Source organism: Lissotriton helveticus, chromosome 4_1 (assembly GCF_964261635.1).
Source record: "Lissotriton helveticus chromosome 4_1, aLisHel1.1, whole genome shotgun sequence".
NCBI lineage: Eukaryota > Metazoa > Chordata > Amphibia > Caudata > Salamandridae > Lissotriton > Lissotriton helveticus.
In genome coordinates this window covers 1,594,870,961-1,594,890,311 of record NC_136063.1, presented here as the reverse complement: position 1 = coordinate 1,594,890,311, position 19,351 = coordinate 1,594,870,961, and the positions used below count along the sequence as shown (strand labels likewise).

The window sequence follows — 19,351 nt, the reverse complement described above, 5'->3', positions numbered from 1 at the left end:
CCCCATGTGGAGACTGCCTCCAGATACATTTTATAACGCTTTAAGGCTCAGGTATGCCATGAATGTACTTTTACTTTCCTGCGCTGGGAATATTTTCACTGCCATGTGACTTTCTTGCTCAGCCTGCTTCTTCCCCTAGATGGGACGGCCATTTTAGATCTGTGGAAGTGTCTTGGGAGTCCTACGGTTGCCTTCTGTGGCATTTTGGATATTCCTCCGTGTTTTTTTTTCTGCTGTGTTTTACCTGATAACCGGTTTCCAATTTTTGGACTTTTTCCATTACGCTTGTTTTACATTTCCTCCATATTCTCTTGTGGGGAGCTTGGTCAAGTCTTGCGACAGTCACTATTTGCCCTGTTTTGAACTGCCTGTGCGTTCCTTCTACTACACAGTGGCTTTTTCGTCATTTCTCCTCTTGTTGGCTCCTCGCTAATTGCCCAAAGGGGCGCATTTTGCTATACTTAGTACCTGGATTCTTCTTCTATCCCTGGTTTGCACATATACCATCACCATGGCTCATGATGCAGGTCACCTAAAATCCTCTCATACAGGTACGAAACCGAAACGTCTCAAAAATGACCCTCCTTCTCCAATTAGTACCTCTGCAAACCCTGTGTTGGACTCCATCTTAGAGGAGGTTCGTGGGCTTCAACCCTTCATGTCTGCTACCAATGCAAAACTCAAACAAATTGAAGACAGATGGGTCGTCATGGAGGAAAAGGTTACGAACTTGGAGCAGCGCGTCAGCGACATTCAAGACTTATCCACCAAGCTCCCCCTTCTGGAAAAGGAAATCCAACAGCTGAAGATACACGCAGAGGACCTTGAAAATCGTAACAGGAGGAATAACCTACGCGTTTATGGAATTCCAGAGAATCTTGAGGGGCAGGACATGATATCTTTTATTCGCAAGTTTCTTCAGGACCTTCTTGAGCTCCAACCTGCGTCATACCCTCTTAATATACAAAGAGCTCATCGACTTGGCCGTCCCACCTCCAATCCATCCAAACCTCGTGGGATCATTCTTCTCTTCCTTGAATTTACTGAGCTAATGTCTGTTCTTAAAGCTGCGAGACTTAGACGCCGCCTCACATGGTCAGGCCATAATATCTATATTTCTCAAGACCTGTCCAGTGCAACGAATGCTCGTCGCAAGGAATTCTTGAACCTTCGTTCTCATATGCGGGACATGCACATCCAATACGGCATACTCCATCCTTGTTTGTGTAAAATCACTCATAATGGCCGTACCCGTTCCTTCGATGATCCTCAGAAGCTACGAGAATATCTTCAAAGTGTCTCTTCTCCTACTATGGACACGAATGATTGATCCTGTTCTCTGCATCCTAGTCTTGTTGTCACTTGATGCGTTTCTTGCGATTGTTTTCGCTTCTTGATGTTTTGTATCTGTTTTCAGTTTCTCCAGGAGGTTATTATTATTATTTAGCGATTTATAGAGCGCCTGGTGACCCGGAGGCATCCCCGCGCTGTGAAAGTTATTGGAGACCGGAGGTAATGAGGAGAGGTACTATTTGGGGAATAGGAGAGTTTTCAGTCTTTTACGGAAGAGGGGGTAACAGGATTCCAGACGCAGGCTGCGGGGGAGTGAGTTCCATGTTTTTCATCTTCTTTTTCTGCCCTCTTGCTCTCCTGTTGCTCCGTGGGGGTTTGTATTCCCTTCGGCGTATCCTCGTCCTCGATGTCTTGGTGTTTCTTCTCCTCTCAGATCTGGCTTTCTTGCTTTGATCTGTCTCTTTGTTCTCTTCCTTTCTTCCCTTCCTTTCCTCTCCTCTTCTTCATTGGTTTTGTCTGGCTCTATTCTCTTTTTTTCGACTCTTCCTTTCGTATCTTTGCGCAAGTTTCTTTTACGTGTTCTTGTTCTATTTCTTTTTCCGTGTTTTTTGGCATGCTGTCTTTGCTATGCTCACATTTGTTTTTTCATGTTGGTTTCCAATTATTGGGCATTTGTTTCATCTGTAGTCTTCTTATTTGCATTACCCCCCCTTGTAGATGTCCTCCTGCAGTGTGGTGGTTCCAGATGTCTTCCCTTCCCCGATCCTCTCATCATGTGTAACTTTGTAACATGGAATGTTCGTGGTCTCGGTCAGCCCGTCAAGCGTCAAAAGGTATTGTCTCATTTATCCAAGCTAAATTCTCAAGTTGTATTTCTTCAAGAAACTCACTGTTCAGATGCTGAGTCTTCTAAACTAAAAAGGCAATGGGTGGGACAAGTGGTTTTTTCCCCTGCTATTGACAAAAAAGGTGGTGTCGCCATTTTATTTCATAAAGGTTTAAATGTCCAAATTCTCTCCTCACAGTCAGATGCTGAAGGTAGATGGGTTATGGCTAAAGTTGTTATACAAAACAAAACTATGGTTTTATTGAATGTTTATGGCCCGGTTCGCCCTGATCCCCAATTTTGGAACTCTATTAAAATTCTCCTTTCATCCATTGATTGCCCTAATATTGTCATAGCTGGTGATTTTAGCCAATGGATGGACCCCTTCCCTGACAGACTCTCTACGAGCAAATTTCATCCTGATAAGACGCATAAATGTTTCCAATCGGCTATGTCTTCCAGACCTCTATTTGATGCCTGGAAAACTTGTAATCCTGATTCCCTTGAATATACCTTTTATTCTAATGTCCATCATACCAGCTCTAGGATTGACTATGTTCTTGTTAGTAAATCTCTTCTCCCTACACTTCAGAAGTCTGACATTGGATCTATTTTTATCTCAGATCATGCTCCCGTCTATGTCACTCTTGATCTTGCCCTTACCTCCTCTACCTTCAGCCGTTGGAAATTCAATACTTTCCTTTTGTCTGATGCTGTTTTTGTTGATGAAGTTAAAAAGTTTATAGCTGAGTTTTTTACTTTTAATGTCCCGACAGATACTTCTACATCTAACAACTGGGATGCTTTTAATGCGGCTCTACGAGCCTTCTCAATTTCTTATGTTTCTAAGAAAAAGAAAACCAATAGACTTAAATACGCTGCTCAACTTACCAAAATCAAAACTTTAGAGCACTCCTATTTTTCCTCTAAAGACCCTAATGCCCTTATTAATCTGATTAAAGCGAAATCCGAATTGAATAAAATTGCAACTGTCGAGGCCTGCAATACCCTGTTGAAAATTAAATCTAAATTTCATGGGGGTCAGAACAAGGCTGGAAAAATGTTAGCGAATTATCTTAAAATCAAGTCTGAACGCAAATCTGTTGGTCCCATCCTTAATGAGTCCTCTAACAAACTTGTCTCGTCTGATGAAGACATTGCTGATGTTTTCCATAATTATTACCAATCCCTGTACACAGATGACACTCACCCTACTGAACATGATTTATCCTCTTTTTTTGGTAACCTCCCTCCTCCTCCCTCACTCCCGGCTGAATTTGCTCAACTAGAGGTTGACATCTCCTCTCAAGAGATCCTTAAAGCTATCAACTCCCTGAAAAAATCCAAGGCCCCTGGTCCTGATGGATTACCTATCGAATTTTATTCCACCTTTCATTCCATTTTTGTACCCCATCTCCTCCAACTCTTTAACTCTTTCATAGCAAATGCGAAGGCCTCAGGTTCATTTCTAGATGCCCTCATCATTATAATCCCCAAACCTGACAAGGACCATTCCTTTTGTAAGAATTTCCGTCCCATTTCCCTGATAAACTATGATTGTAAGATTTTTGCCAAAATCCTTGCTTCCCGACTAGAATCCATCATCCCCCTATTGATTAAAACTGACCAAGTAGGATTTGTAAAGGGAAGGCTTGCTGCGGATAATGCTCGCATGTTTGCAAATGTTATTTCTCATGGCAAACATTATGGTTCCCCTCTTGCAGCTTTATCCTTGGATGCGGAGAAAGCCTTCGATCGTATTAATTGGCAATTCATGTTCCGTTCCTTAAAATGGTTTGGGTTTGGCCCCTCTTTTATTTCCCTGGTTAAACTTCTTTATTCAGCTCACTGGGCTAGCATTTTTGTAAATAACCACTTTTCTAAATTCTTTCCCTTATCCAGGGGAACAAGACAAGGTTGTCCTCTCTCCCCCTTACTTTTTATTCTTTGTCTTGAGCCCTTCTTGGAAAGAATTCGTTCCAATCCTCTAATAGCTGGTTTTAAATCCTCAGCCATTGAGATGAAGATCTCTGCCTATGCGGATGACATCTTGGTCTATATGGCTAATCCGGAATCCTCTCTCCCACCATTTTTGAATGAAGTTAGTTCATACTCTGCTGTTTCTGGGTATAAGCTTAATGTATCCAAAACAGAGGTCTTACCCTTAAACTCCTCATGTTTCCAATACATGTTTGCATCCACTGATTTCGCTTGGTGTCCTTCCAAACTCAAATATCTAGGTATATGGTTTTCCCCATCGCTTGTCGATACCCTTAAACTCACTTTTGCCTCTCTTACTAAGAAAATTGAATCTCTTCTTCAGACTTGGTCCCCGTTGTTTTTATCTTGGTGGGGCAGGTTAGACACCATTAAAATGATGATCACGCCTCATGTACTCTACACTGTCTCCATGCTCCCCATGAAAATTCCGAACTCATATTTTATTAGGTTGAATTCCATTTGTTCAAAGTTTTTATGGAACAATAAGCACCCCCGCATAGCACTACACAAATTGATACGCCCTAAGAATGAAGGTGGGGTTCGATTCCCGGATTTCAAAACTTACCACACTGCATTCCTTATTAAACAATCCTTTACCTTAGCTTTTGATTTTTCTGATACCCCTGTCCCAAAATGGATTACATTTGAGCGCTCGTTACTGAAGGATTTTTCTTTTCAACAAACAGTTTTTATGTCCAATTGTTCACTCCTGACTACACACCCTGTATTAAAATACTCCCAAATACTCTTACATAATACCTTTGCCAAAGACTTGTCCTCTCTCCAAAGTTTTTTGTTATCTAGCATATGGTATAATAAACATCTTAAGTACAAGGGCAAATCTTTCTACTACAAGCACTGGAAAGAAAAGACTGTTGTATTTGTTCACCAATTTTTCTCTAATAACTCCATTATCCCTTTCTCTGAAATGCAAGTTTTGTTTAACCTGCCTGCCGCTTATATCAAAGAATACAATATCATTACTACTGCTTTATCTTCTCATTTGTTAACCCTTCCTGCATTTGATACTCTCCCTTCTTTATCTCCTTCCTCCCCTTTATATCCATTGTTTTCCTTGCAACAACCTAAAGCTGCCCTAGTTTATAAATTATTATTGTCGAATGCTCAGGTTAGACCTATTACTGAAAGTGCTTGGGAACTTGATTTAGCTATTTCTCTACCTGTTGCTGTATGGGACCATTTATGGAGTAAATTGTTTAAAATTTCAGTTGCTGCTCGTATTACACAATCGTTATTTTTTATCTACCATAGAGTTGTTCTTACTCCTGTGAGTATTGCTAAGTTTTCTCCATCATCCAGTGATCTTTGTTGGTCCTGTGCTTTGCAACCTGGTACACTCAAACATCAACTGTTTGATTGTCCCTCAGTTTTACATTTTTGGAAATCTGTTTGGAATATTTGCATGCGCATGTTTCATTTTTCTGTTCCATTATCGTTTGCTACTGTATTTTTAGGTTCTGACTGAGATGACCTTGACATTGTTCCATCAAGTGCAAAATTACTTGACTTGTTCATTGCTCTTGCTCTCAAAGTTATTCTGTCTTGTTGGAAAGATAACTCCAAACTGTCTGTTCACACTTGGTGGAATTTCATATGTGATGAACATCGAATTGCCATTGCCTCCTCTTCTTCTGTACCCTTGAAAATTAAATCTGATCTGCTCTGGCTCCCCCTATCTAACTATTTATCTTCTCTTTCCTCCGTTTAATTATTGTATCCTCTTCTCTTCTTCTCTTTCTTTCTCCCTTTTCCTTCTCCTATCTTCCTACTTCTATCTTTCTTTTCTAGCTTTCTTTTCTAACTTCCTTCTCCCCTCCCCCCTCACTCCTAATTGATTTAATATTCATAGTCATTCTATATCATCTTTATTGCTTTATTTGACTGATTTATATGACTTGTTATAATTATCTTGTATGTTCTTAAAACGAAATAAAAATTTCTTAAAATGAAAAAAATAAATGAATCAAGATCACCAGCAAGAAGCAGTTTAGTTAAACGCTTTATAAGCCAGAGATGTGAATGTGGGTTCATAAAATGATTAGTAGCTCACTCAGTGCCTAGAACAGCAAGAACAAGACTGCAAAATTCTGAAATGCCTGAGAACAACTCAATAGAATGCACCAACTTGTTTTAGTCGGCTGAAAACATGATTGGAAGCGCCTTCTGCATTGATTCAGCAAAGGCACACCCTTCTTAGCGTACAGTAGAGAGTACTGCCGCTTAGACCTTCTTCAACTATTTAAAGACTTTTCATCTCCAAGCAGATCTTAATACTTGGTGAAATGTCCCGACATCAGTTACATGATTTGTTGCAATTTTTCTATCCTTCCATAGGCTTGTGGGTCTCATTTATAGAGATAGTTTTAATGTTTCACCAGTGTAATGTCTTCTCTATTTTTCACCCTCAATATTTTTTAGATGACAAGTTCAACTATTTTATTAGATTATAATCAACCTTAGTAGGTACCTTCTTTTATTTATCTATTAATTGTACTGAAGTGGAACTGTTAATTCCTACTTCCTCTTGCACTTCTGGAGGAATTAAGGACCCTTTTACCGAGTTTGGCAGAGAGACCTGATTTAGAGTTGGGCAGACCTTCAGCATGTCAACAGGTAAGACTACTCTGTCTCACTGCCAAGATACACCTTGGCAGCCCAACAAAGTAATGGCTATCTGAGGTTTTGCCATTTGTCCGTCTACCCTATTTTGAGTGTGCAGACAAATGGTAAATTTTCACTGTCCGTCACAGCCAGGTAAATTGAGTGGTAAGGGGCAGTGCCCCTTTGCCATGAGAGAAATCTTCCTTGCGAGGAGGCTCACAATTTTTGTAATTTTCAAAAGCAAAATCCTGCTTTGGAACCTTTTGGGGAAAATCACAGAAAAAGTTGAAAGTTTGACGTTTGGCTCTGTCATGTTGACGGAGCTATCCATTAAACTTTCAATGCATTTACATGAACCGCTGTGGCGGTGGTGCCCGGAAATGCAAGATACGTTTGTTTGGCCAGGGGGCATCTCTGAATTGTGATGGGTGGAGTAAACGTAGGACCTGATTTCGACTTTGGAGGACAGAGTAAGTACTGTCTCCATGGCAGAGTACATTACTCCCACCATCGTGTGGGCATTTGTCATGGTGGCCCAGCGGATATCTGTTGCTTTTGCAGGACCTGCCTTCATGGAAGTTCCAGTAAATGTATTAAAAGTTTGACAGATGACTCTTTCAACATGCCGGAGCTGTATGTCAAACTTTCAAATTGTATTATTTTCATAAACAAAATCCAAAATCATGATTTTGTTCTTAAAATAAAATAAATAAATCATCCCCTTCGCCACAAGAGTTCTCACCCATGCATGGGGGTTATTTTTTTGCCATTTTTACTGCCTCTGAACTCCAGGTTTTGCCTGGCTGTGGCAGACAGTGAAAACTTGCCATTTGTCTGCCCACTCAAGATAGGGTGGGCGGGCAAATGACAAAACCTCTGACAGCCATTACTCTGCTGACGAAAGGATTACTCAGTCACAAACATGAGGGATATACCGTCTGACTTATTCCAAGTACCATAGGATATAATGCACTTTTAATAAGGTGAACGGGAAATCCGTCATGTTTGCGATGAAATATCCCATCTGCCAAACTTTAAATGAGGCCCTAAAACTCTCAACCTTTTTCGTTAGTTTGCCAGCCTAATGTCATATTCGATAAAAAAACAACAACCAGTGTAAACATGTTATTGGAATAACAATGGCAAAAAAAAGCAAGATGGGTCCCTATTTGCAAATATATCCTCTCATCATTCAAATTGTATGCTTCCAATACAGATGCTGTTCTGGAAAAGATCCATGAGAAAGGCTTTGTGATTGCAATGCAAAAGGAGATCACGCTTACTGAAGATCAAGCACGTCTATTTTACCATGAACACGAAGACAAGGAGTTCTTTTTGGACCTTATAACGTACATGACGAGGTGATTTTATAGTTAGAAAATAGTACTATAGAAGACAAAAGTTTGATTACAACAGTTATTTTGTTTGCAAAAAGATCTGATAGGTTTCAATATTCTGCAACTTAAAAGGGAATTTTGCTTTTTTAATACTAGGATTAATATTAAATCAATGTTTATTACATTGTGACTCTAACAGTGTTTAAATATATTTTTGATATAGCCGCATTAATGTATGGGCACAAACTTATATTAAAATCAAACATTGTCAAAGCGATTAGGGCTCTCCTTTGATACTTATTTGTTTTGTTGATGGTTGTAGCCATGCTGTACATCATCCCCAATGGATTGCAGCATGGCTAAATATAATTGAAAAAAAATATGTGGTTTGACTGGCCACTTTATTTTGTAGGCAGGCACATCGCACATCACACAGCTGCTTTTTTTGGTGGACGGATCTGATTTAGATTGTCAAATCGACGCTAAAAGTTAATAGTATATGTTTTTTAAGTGTGGGTCAGGAGAGGAACACGTAGGGCACAGGTGGGGAAAGCAACAAAGGGGGAACCGAAATAATACAGACAGTGGTGTAACACAGGCCCCCGCAGCCCCTGCGGTGCGGGAGCCCCCAAGCTGCAGGGTGCCCCCTCAGCACAGTACTCTGGCCTCAGAGCTCTGGATTAAATTCGAAGCGGGGGGCCTTTGTGTCTTTGCAGGGGGCCTCCCTCAAGTTTCGTTATGCATGTGTACATAGATGGCAGGGATGGGGAGAAGTAAAGTGCAAAAATGGAGGACATGGATGCAGGGAAGCAAGATGCAATGTGGGGCTGGGAAGGAGAAGCAGTGGGCGAGAGAGGAAAGTGCAGCACACAGGGAGAAGTACATGGGCGAGAGCAATGGCAGTGGTGGGGATAGTACAAGAGTATGAGCGCAATATGAAAGTGGGCAGAGAGAAGCACATGGACAATAGAGCAACACAGAGTGCAGAAGGATACCGCACGAAAACACATGCACACTCAAGAAGTGCTTAAAATAAAAGTAGTGCTTGAAAAGCAAGTGGCGGAAGCAGAGATGGCTGCCAATCAGAAGAGATGCTAAAGGAGCAATGCTCCAATGAAGGGACGAACACAAAATTAACAAGGTGGGACACATATAAAATGCAGGCAAATGAGAGTGACAGGAAAAGCAATCATTAGTAAGCAATGGGAAGGCTCCTAGGCGTGCATGTTCTTGGTAAGCCCATACTATGCCTTGCATTGAAAGTGTGACCTAAAATTTCACATTAATTTTGCCTTTAGGGTAGTCCCTGCGCTAATTACTTGTGTATTCCTAGCAGTGCTTAATCTGAGCCAGTGGTTTTCGGTGCTCGGCACGGGCAATTAATTGCCAGCACCGGTTCTAGTAACAGTCCACCACATGGCCTGATTTTGAGATGAGCACAACAATGTTTTAATAAGTCAATATACATTAAAAAAAGAAAAATACCAGCTGCTCACACTATTATCATAGCTTTGAGTGGCCTAGAATAGTCTGATTTGTCATAATCGTAACAGTGTGATGATTGGTAGTTTTTTTTATACTGTCATACTATCCATTGCCCCATGCCAGAGCTAACAGGGGCCATGGGTAGTGCACGCTGCGGTGGTCACTGCAAAGTGGGCCCTGGCAGTTATTATTTTTTACAAATTAAGCACTGATTCCTAGTGCACCCTTGGGCCTTTCGAACGGCTAAAATATGGTGTGAGAGGTTTCACGAGACCTACAGACAGATGTAATTCTGCAAAGTGCGCCTCCCCCACAGCTCAGTGTGCTGCTGCTGCTATATGCAGCACCTAACCACCTTGCTTTCAAACCAGAAAGAGATGGCTTTTGATGATGAACACCTAAACAGACCCCCAGCATTTTGCAATTTTGCGATTCACTAAATAATTGCGAAATCAGCTGAAGAGTGCAATGACCGGGATATTTACCTTTTTGGCCATGAAAAAGGTCTCCGGCAGGCAGCAAAAAAAAAACGGTGACATCTTATTGGGCCCTACAGCCGTAATAGCTGCCTGCTTCCTCCTGCAGCATTAGATTACAGAAGCAGAAGTACAATCGTGTCAGTGGGCCCGGCCCATTGATACGATTTCACAGGTTAAGAGGCTGCATTCTCAGCGACTCTCGCCTCCCTCGCTCCTACTTTACCCCCTGCCTTGACAGCATCCCTCCTCTTCATAGACTCCTTCTCACGTCTCTTCTACCGCTGTCCCTTCTCTCTCTCTCCCTCCTTCCCCTTTCAGCTCCTATCTCTCAGGGGCAGGAGAGGGCGGGGGGGGGGGGGGGGTGGAGTGGGCATATAATTCTGCATGGATGACATTTCTCTCTACTCTACTTTGCCGTCTCCATAGCTTATAAACACCAGAGGCTCTGTTACAGCAAAGGGCCAATGTTTGTGCTTGGAATAATTACGTGCAACGAGTTGTATGCTAAAGGTTACATGAGTGTCTCGAGGGGTAGCTCTGCTATCCGATACCTGTTGTTGACAGACGTTATTCCCATGGGATAGGCCTGCTGTCTGACAACTGGCTGAGACCAGTTTTAAACGAGGTATACTCATTGGGAAATTACTAACCAGAGTGAGTACCATAAGCATGCATGCCAGCAGACCTGGTTCAGGTAGGAGACGCCCATTTTTTAAGTAAAAGGTGTCTAATATTGCCTTTGCTTGAATGTACCTCAAGGAGGAAAATAAAGTCCACCCTTTGTTTTCTCTCAAAATTTTACTCTTTCTATTTCAAAATGTTGGCATATGCGTGAGGGCCAGCTGTACAGTGCAAGGCCCTGCCCTGAGAGTTTTCTGAGGGTGCCCCTGCTCTCTCAGTCTTAACAAAAAGATGGATTACTGGAAATGTGGAAAAGTAAATTTTGCCATGTCATATGTGCCTACGTGTTCCCCATCTTATGTTATATGTGCATGATCGATATGCATGTATTCCCCTCTGTTCGATTAAAGACGCAATTACAGTTGTGTCCATCTCTAGTATGCCAGTTTCCAGTTCTTCGTGAATACAACGAATATTAGGCCCATGTAAAGCTACGTTGCCACATTTCACAGTGTGCACGTTAATTCATTGAATTATCCCCGTTTCTAGGCCTCAAAAGGGCCCGGACTCAGATTCAGCTCCTGTCTCCTGAACCCTCTCCGAGGAGCGATACAGCCCCCACCTGCATCCCTGACCCTTAGCTTACTTCTTGCCAGGCAGTGCCCGGCTCGGCCTGGCTCTGCCTCCCAGTCTGCCAAGAGTATGTTATGATTCTAGTTATCAGTCCAGCCCTCCTTCTCTGCATTCCTAAGCTACTGAATCGCATCAATAGTTTCCGTCATAGTCTAGCCTTTATGTCTCCATGAAAGAGAAATACTGTATTCATATTCATAGAATATTCCTCGCACATGCAATACATTTAGAATAATGCATGCACCAGTCTTAGTGTCTGTTAGCCTTTACCCTGATAACTTTTGGATTCTATCAACATGTACTATAAACACCAGATACTAGATATGCCTAGGTACATGTCGCTCTGACCCTCCAGACTTTCGTCTCCTCTTCTAGTGCAGAAGTCATAGCCCCCAGTTCTCCCTGGTAACACGTCATTGCCAGTTTACGCGCACCACTAGGTTAGAGGTCCCAGCTGCTCAGGTAGCCCCCTCCATGTTTCCGCCCCGTTTATGACATATTCTGTTACATTTGCATCACATTTCTATGTATACGCCCTGTACACACCTCTTGTTACACCCACTTTATGCCTTATCTTTCGCGACTGCTACAAACTCCGCCTACTGCTACGCCTACTGTATTGAATGCAATGTATTTGTTTAACTATAAATATTGTGCACTGTTATTAAAAGTTGCCCCAATTGCCTATTCCTGCCCCCGGCAGCTGCCATCCCATTCCCGTACAGGCTGTCCTGTTCCTGTCCTTTTATGCTTAATTAAAGCCTGTCAACTCCAGCTACCTCGAATCTTGACTCTTATTTATTGAGCTATCTGTTTATATTGTATCCAGTCAAAAATAGAACCGGTAATTAATTATTTATTTACCACATAATGGCGCCCGAATAGGGACTTGCCCTTTCCCCACGCGCCGGAGAAGCCACGCAGGCCCCCTGATCCTCTGCAGCCGTGACGGAACCATACCGGCCACGTGCAGATATTTCTGCTTCAAGTATCCCTCAGGCCCACGGAGGAGACGGAGGTTGCGGTCCAGCATCCAGACGAGGCGGTGGAGGAACGCGGCGAGTCCCGACCAGAGCCCAAGCCGAGAGTCCAAGGTCCGAGGTATCCGGAGGCCCACCTGTAATGTAACTGAAGTCCGAAGTTCGTCCGTCCGTCGTCGTAGCAGTCCAGTCCAGTCCGAGGCCTTCCGTTCTTGCTGCCCGGTGAGTACCGTTGCTGGGGTAGTATCTAGACAGGGTCAATTAATTTGTCTCTGGTCCGTGGGTTTGGGTACACAGATCCAACACGAAGTGTCCACCTAGGTGGATGCGGGTCCTGACGTGTCTCTTTATGGGACCGGTAAGTTTCGTACTGTTTTAGCAGTGCATCTAGTCATTCTAGTAAGTTTCTGTTCTAGTAAGTTCTGTTCTCGAGAAATTCATGTATTCTGTTTTCAGTATTCCAGGTAATATTCTGTCCGAACTGTTGTTTTAAATGTTATTTCATGTGTTTTCAATGTCGTGGTATGAGTGATTTGTTTTCTTAAATTATTATTGTGTTTATCGTGTATTGTATTGTGTCCAGATTCCAGTCTAAGTTATGCCTCTGTTCACAAAGTTACGTCAGTTAAAAACCAGAAAAGGTCTGCTCGAGGAAGCAGTTCCTGTCCCGCCTAGGGACAGTCCAGGTCATTTTATGTATCATAAACATGGCATAAGTGCCATATTATATCTAGACTTATGGGTAGAGTACACCAAAGAATTAGAGGAAATATATAGATGGCCCGTATCAGATACATGGGATGCCGAGTGCATCATGCGAGTAGAAGAAGCATTATGGAAAAAGAAAGCCAGACAGTCCCAGAAAGATGCCATCGAGTTATGGCGCAAAGAATCTCATAAAAGAACCGAAAAAGAAATCAGAAAGTCAGAATTAAGTAGAGAATCCTCAGAAAGAGCCCAAGAAAGGGAATTAATTGAAATAGGTGAACGAGTTAAAGCCGAACGGTCAGACAGACAGAGAAATGCCCTCATTAAGGGTATGTATCCTCTTCTTGCCGAGGGCTTGCCAAAAGCAACCCCGGAAGCACCATGTAATTTTCCGCCGCCATTAGTAGCCGATTAAGCTACGTCACAAACCAACCGCAGCTGATATTTTTCTCTCGTCCTATTTGGACGACACAGTCCCAGAATATGCAAATCCTGTTCCGCCAGCTCCTGTAAATAATGTAATTCCTGTTCCTCCAGCCACCGGGGCACCTGTTACAGCACCTGTTACGGTACCCCCGGTCCAGCCCGTAGTACAAGTACCCGCTATATCGGTCACTCTGCCAGCACGAAGAGTATCTGTCGACGATTCCAGTTTAGGGGCCGCGGGGGGAGGTCCTCCTGGTACCCCGCCGCCACACAAACGTGTAACATTAGTCGAGTTACATGAACGTGCGTTACAGCGTACGCCCAAATATCAGTCTGTTGCAGATATCAGACGAGCTCTCACCGAATGCCGTTATGATCCAGTCCCAGGCGATGATAATATGGTTATATATTCATTGCGTGTAAGACGGGTGACCGAGTATTTGGACACCCTACCGAATATGAAAGAAGATCTAGACAGAATATATCGTTTCATCCGTACAGGAGACGATCCAGAAAGTATTGGCGAAATCATGTCTCTAAGGAAAGCTGAGACTCAGCTCATGCTATTAAAATTTTTAATCAATTGTTTAATAAGGGAACAAGATTGTCCGACTAAAGATCCGATCGAAATGAGAGTTCTGACAAAGTGGAGTGATCATATAGCCGAGGGAAGACACAAGACACTCAGTAGTATAGACAGTATGTACAAGAAAATTCGTAAGGAAATAATAAGGTTACACGAGAAACGCAAAGCAGCACAAGTAAGCGAGAAAGAAGACAACACTGATACTGAAGAGGTAGAAGACGAGAATACCGCCAGAATAGCGTATGTAGGTAAATCTAGATTTCCAGACCGACATTCACGCCTAGAACACAAGAAAGTTTTTCACCTTCCAGCACTAGAACAAGAGAATCTTGAGCAAGTATTTCAAGCTACCGATCACATTCTGAAATCACGTATCGGTCATAGTGAACTTAGTACCATGCATGAACAAGAACTAGCCCGATCAGCAGTCCGATGGGCTACTGATTCTACCACTTTTCCAGACGAAATAGTGGCACAAATGTTTCTGAAACTGCCCCCAGCCGAGCAGCGACTGGTGGGTATGTACATGATCCAGCACCTCATTACACTGTATGAGGGACAACATTCTGATCCAGGTCCGTTACATGATGTTCTGAACGAGTTACTCCAATATAGATGGAGAGGTTTAGGTACCGATTTAATTAGCATCATTCTAGAACAGCGCCACAAATATAGAACGTTTCTGAATCCGCATTTTGTTCACGTCTCACCTCCAGAAAGTAAACCATTTTACATAGATAGACAGCATCCGTTACGAGAGGTACATCCGGTTAGGACACCGGGTGGTGAAATGCAACGAGTATTTGTTTACACCCCTATTACAAAGATGGAACTCTTAGAGATGAAGAAATTAATTCCCTGTCACGACAAAGATCCAGCAGGGTTCCATCGAGAATTAAAAGACATGCTCCGTATGGGAGAATACACATATCCTGATATCATTAAAATGCTAAAGGTCCTGTTGCCCGCAGGGGTATATGAAAAACTCAAGGAAAAAGAATGGGAGGTGGGAGAGAAAAAGATTGATTGGACAGCTCTAGAAGCTGAAGATAAAATACGAGTACCAGGTACCGGTCTCGGGGACAAATGTAAAGAATTGCCCGAGTTATTGATTCAAGTTTTGCCAAGGTTACTAGCCACGAAAAAGGAAGATTGGGATGCAATCTCAGCATGTAAACAGAAACAGGATGAAGACACTAGTGATTTTTATTCTAGATTTGAGAAATGTTTTATTATCAACAGTGGTTTGAGGACAAGTAGCGAGTCATACCCTCATCTTTTTGTTACTAAACTAGTCGAGAATTCAAGCCCACAAGTTAAAAATCGAGTATTGAAAGTCGAAAGTACCTGGCAAGCTAGTACCCCGTCACAAATGCTTCAGATGCTCCAGTACCACCAGAATAGAATCAGGGAAGAGCAAGAACACGAGAGGAGACGTATGAAAGACACGAAAATGAAAGTGTTAGTTGCACAATCTGTTCCACAAGACAGTCAGAAGAGGGGTCCGAATCAAGCCAGTCATCCTGCAGCTCCCGTTAAAGGGACTTGCAATTACTGTAAACAGCCAGGTCATTTTATAAACGAGTGTGCAGTTCTGAAACACAATATAGCTACTGGTAAAACTAAAGAAAGACCACGTCCGCCTAGACAAGAACAAGTTTCACAGACTTCTCAGTCACCACAGAATGCACAACAGACAGTTCCAGCACCGCAGCCTATCGCTGCAACACAGCATGTTACACAGCAGATGTACCAGTATGCCCAGTCAGAGTATCCAGAGTATCAACAGTATTAATGAAACAGCCTAGAGAGGGAGGTAGGCTTGCCTCTCATCGAGATACCTGTAGATCAAGAGGGTCCCTATGTACACAGTCAAGTATTAGGGAAAGACAGAAAGTTTTTGATTGATACAGGGGCAAGTAGGACTACTATCAGTCATGACGAGGTTCCAGGGGCTCCGCTCTCAGGCTCTAGAAATGTTTCCCTTGGATTTTCAGGAAAGCCTATTGTAAACGAGATATCAAAGCCAGTTACTCTAGAAGTTGGTCCATTGTCCCGAACTACTGATTTGTTACTTACGAAATCATGTCCAGAAAATTTGTTAGGCATTAAAACATTGAAAGAATTAGGTGCAGTTATATGCTGTTCCCCAGAAGGAATCCGATTGTTTTTAAGAGACTTTAAAGGTCACTATGTATTACGTGATTTTGATCCAAGACTACTGAATGTACCACAGCATTTATGGGCGCAAGGTCCAACTGATGTAGGTTTTATGCAAATCACACCCCATCGTGTGACTCTCAAACAAGGTATAGTTTTGCCACGGATCAGACAGTACAGATTGCCACCTGAGGCTGTAGCAGCCTTATCCAAAATTATTGACGAGCTTATTGCTCAAGGAGTGGTTGTAGAAACTGACTCCAATGTATGTAACTCTCCTATCATTCCAGTCATGAAACGTACTGATCCAAATGCACCTCCAGTATATCGATTAGTGATTGACCTTCGAGAACTTAATAAATGTATCATACCCCAGTATCCAGTAGTCCCAGATATTTCATCCCTATTGACAGCTATTGATTCTGAAGCTACATTTTTCACCGTTATCGACCTCAAGAATGCATTTTTCAGTGTTCCCATTCATCCAGACAGCCAGTACCTTTTCGGTTTTTGTTTAAATGGAAGGAGCTATAAATTCACACGAGCTCCTCAAGGTTTCACAGAAAGTCCTAGTATTTACAGTCAAGCACTTAAAAGACAACTAGACAACATTCACATGCCATCAGACACTGCCCTGCTCCAGTATGTCGATGATCTACTGATCACAGCCCGTTCTGAACGTGATTGCGAGCGTGCGTCACTCACGGTCCTGTATTTCCTGGCCGAGATGGGGCACAAGGTGTCCCCTTCCAAATTACAATTCTGTGTCCAGCAAGTGATCTACTTAGGCCACTTACTGTCCAAGTGGGGTAGGCAGTTGACACCAGACCGTATCCAGTTAATAGCGAGTCTTCCACAGCCCAAGACACAGAAGGAGGTACGAGCTTTTATTGGCCTCACTTCTTACTGCAGACAATGGATTCCTCAGTATGCATTTCTAGCCAAGCCACTGATACAGTTAACGACACAGGAGGCAGCCGTATCGACTGTCCTCCCTTGGACCCAGGAACATACACTTGTTTTTAATGAATTAAAGAAAGCCTTATGCCAAGCACCTGTTCTAGCTACACCGAACTACAGTAAGCCTTTTACACTTTTTGTCACAGAACGTGATGGTACTGCATTATCTGTTCTCACACAAGATCAAGCAGGACAATACAAGCCCTGTGCTTATTTTTCGAGCACATTAGATCCAGTAGCCCAGGCTCTGCCTGCGTGCCTCAAGTCAGTTGCAGCCACAGCTCTAGCCATCAGACAAAGTGATTCCATAGTGTTAGGACACTCCCTGACAGTACAAGTTCCACATTCCGTGGAAGTTCTTTTAAACCGACACAGACACTCACTCTAGATCCGACTACTTGTATGACAGTTAAGGACCCTACACAAGATGTCATAGACATACAGTTACATGCCACTCCCGAAGACATCAAGAAATGGTCTGAACAAGGAGGGGTCCAGACAGATCAGGGATGGGTGACGAAGGGAAAAGCCACATGGTTTCTCCCCGACTCTATGGTTCAAGTCATTATTAATACCGCACATAGTCCAGCACATCTAGGAGAAAAAGCTATGTTAGACAGTATTCAGAACCTTTGGTTCAACAAGCACTTATGAGCTGCAGCCAAGCAGAAAGTCCGTACCTGTATGATATGTTGCCAATTCAATCCAGGTAAAAGTGTCCCGGTGGAACAAGGGGGATTCCAACCTCCTGACCACCCTTTTGAAGTCCTCCAGATGGATTACATTCAGATGGAGCGATGTCGAGGTTTCAAGTATGTTCTTGTAGTTGTATGCGCTTTGACCAGGTGGACAGAAGCATATCCAGTTCCAGATTACACAGCAGCGACCACTGCCAAGCAGTTGGTTCGTGAATTCTTCCCCCGTTATGGACTCCCTAGGGTCGTGTATTCTGATAACGGCCAGCCATTCTCATCCGAGCTAATGAAACATGTTTCCCTTCTGTTAGGGTACCAGTGGAAGTTCCATTGTGTACGCCATCCTGAAGCAGCCGGTCTCGTAGAGAGACATAATCAGACCCTGAAAATCCGTATTGCCAAGACATGTAAAGAGAAAGGTGTAGACTGGCTAGTTGCCCTGCCAGTTGCTTTATTCTTCATGCGCATGGTCGCACATTCCAGATCAGGTCTGTCCCCTTATGAGGTCGTATTCGGCCGCCCCCCAAATATGTGGGGTACACCTAGACCCCGCAGTATTACAGATGTTTCCAGTAATATGTTGACAGATTACCTAGCTTCCTTGATGTCTGCCCTACACTCTTGTCGTTCACAGGTTGCCGCTGCATTTCCAGACAATACTGAAGTGAAACCGCATGAGGTCATTCCAGGCAACCTCGTGTTGGTCAGGAACTTTGATCGTTCAAGCCCGCTGGAGCCCCGCTGGAAGGAGCCACGTCTAGTCTTGTTAACCACGAGGACGGCGGCCAAGCTAGAAGGAAGAAAAGGCTGGGTCCACCTGTCCCACATCAAGAAATTCCATGGATTGCGTATAAAAACATTTGCCAAGAACATTTCTAAGGACTGCCTAAAAATTGACTCTGAATGCAAGCCTCCCCTGTTAGAGAAAACTCCGCAACAGGAGTATAAATCAAAGCTCCGGTCTAGTAAAATAAGTCAGCCAGTTTAATTGTCTAAGTCCCTCTCGGGTGAAACGGTTAGACAGGTTTCTGACATGTATGAGATAGACCCCCATAGTGAGAGAGTTAGTCAAAACTCTATACGATGTATCATTTTTCTAAGTTTTCTATTGTTTCTAAGTATGATGGTTACCTGCACAAGTTATGCATTGCATTTATGTTTTCCAATTTCTCATGTAAATAAGTTTTCTAATGCCACAGTAGAGCACACATTTAGCGATCTGCCTCCTCACGAGTTATCCTATCGTCTTGCTATGAGAAATAATACATTCATTAGAATGTTACACTATTCACACCAGACCAGCAATGCCACTAATTGTTGGGTGTGTGGTCGACTCCCCCCTTTCCAGACACCGAAGGGAGTTTTGCCACTCTTTCCTTATCCGTTTTCCACACAATGGTTCGTGTGGAGCATGGTCCACTTTAACGTCATCCTCCAATGATATGTCCCTTCTGAATAGAACATGTTTTCCAGACAAGCAAGGTCTCCCCCATAGAACAGGGTTAGATCTAGAAAATGAAGTTTATAATTTAGGTAATT

General features: G+C 42.9%; 1 long non-coding RNA gene across 1 annotated transcript in view; it reads left to right on the top strand.

The window, feature by feature from the left end:
* The first annotated feature begins 7,967 nt into the window (after nucleotides 1-7,967).
* The window catches only part of LOC144827612 (uncharacterized), an 81,051-nt gene continuing 69,667 nt past the window's right edge, over nucleotides 7,968-19,351 (top strand). The window contains exon 1 of the long non-coding RNA XR_013610268.1: nucleotides 7,968-8,103. This is a non-coding gene — a long non-coding RNA (uncharacterized LOC144827612). The remainder of the gene's footprint in view (nucleotides 8,104-19,351) is intronic.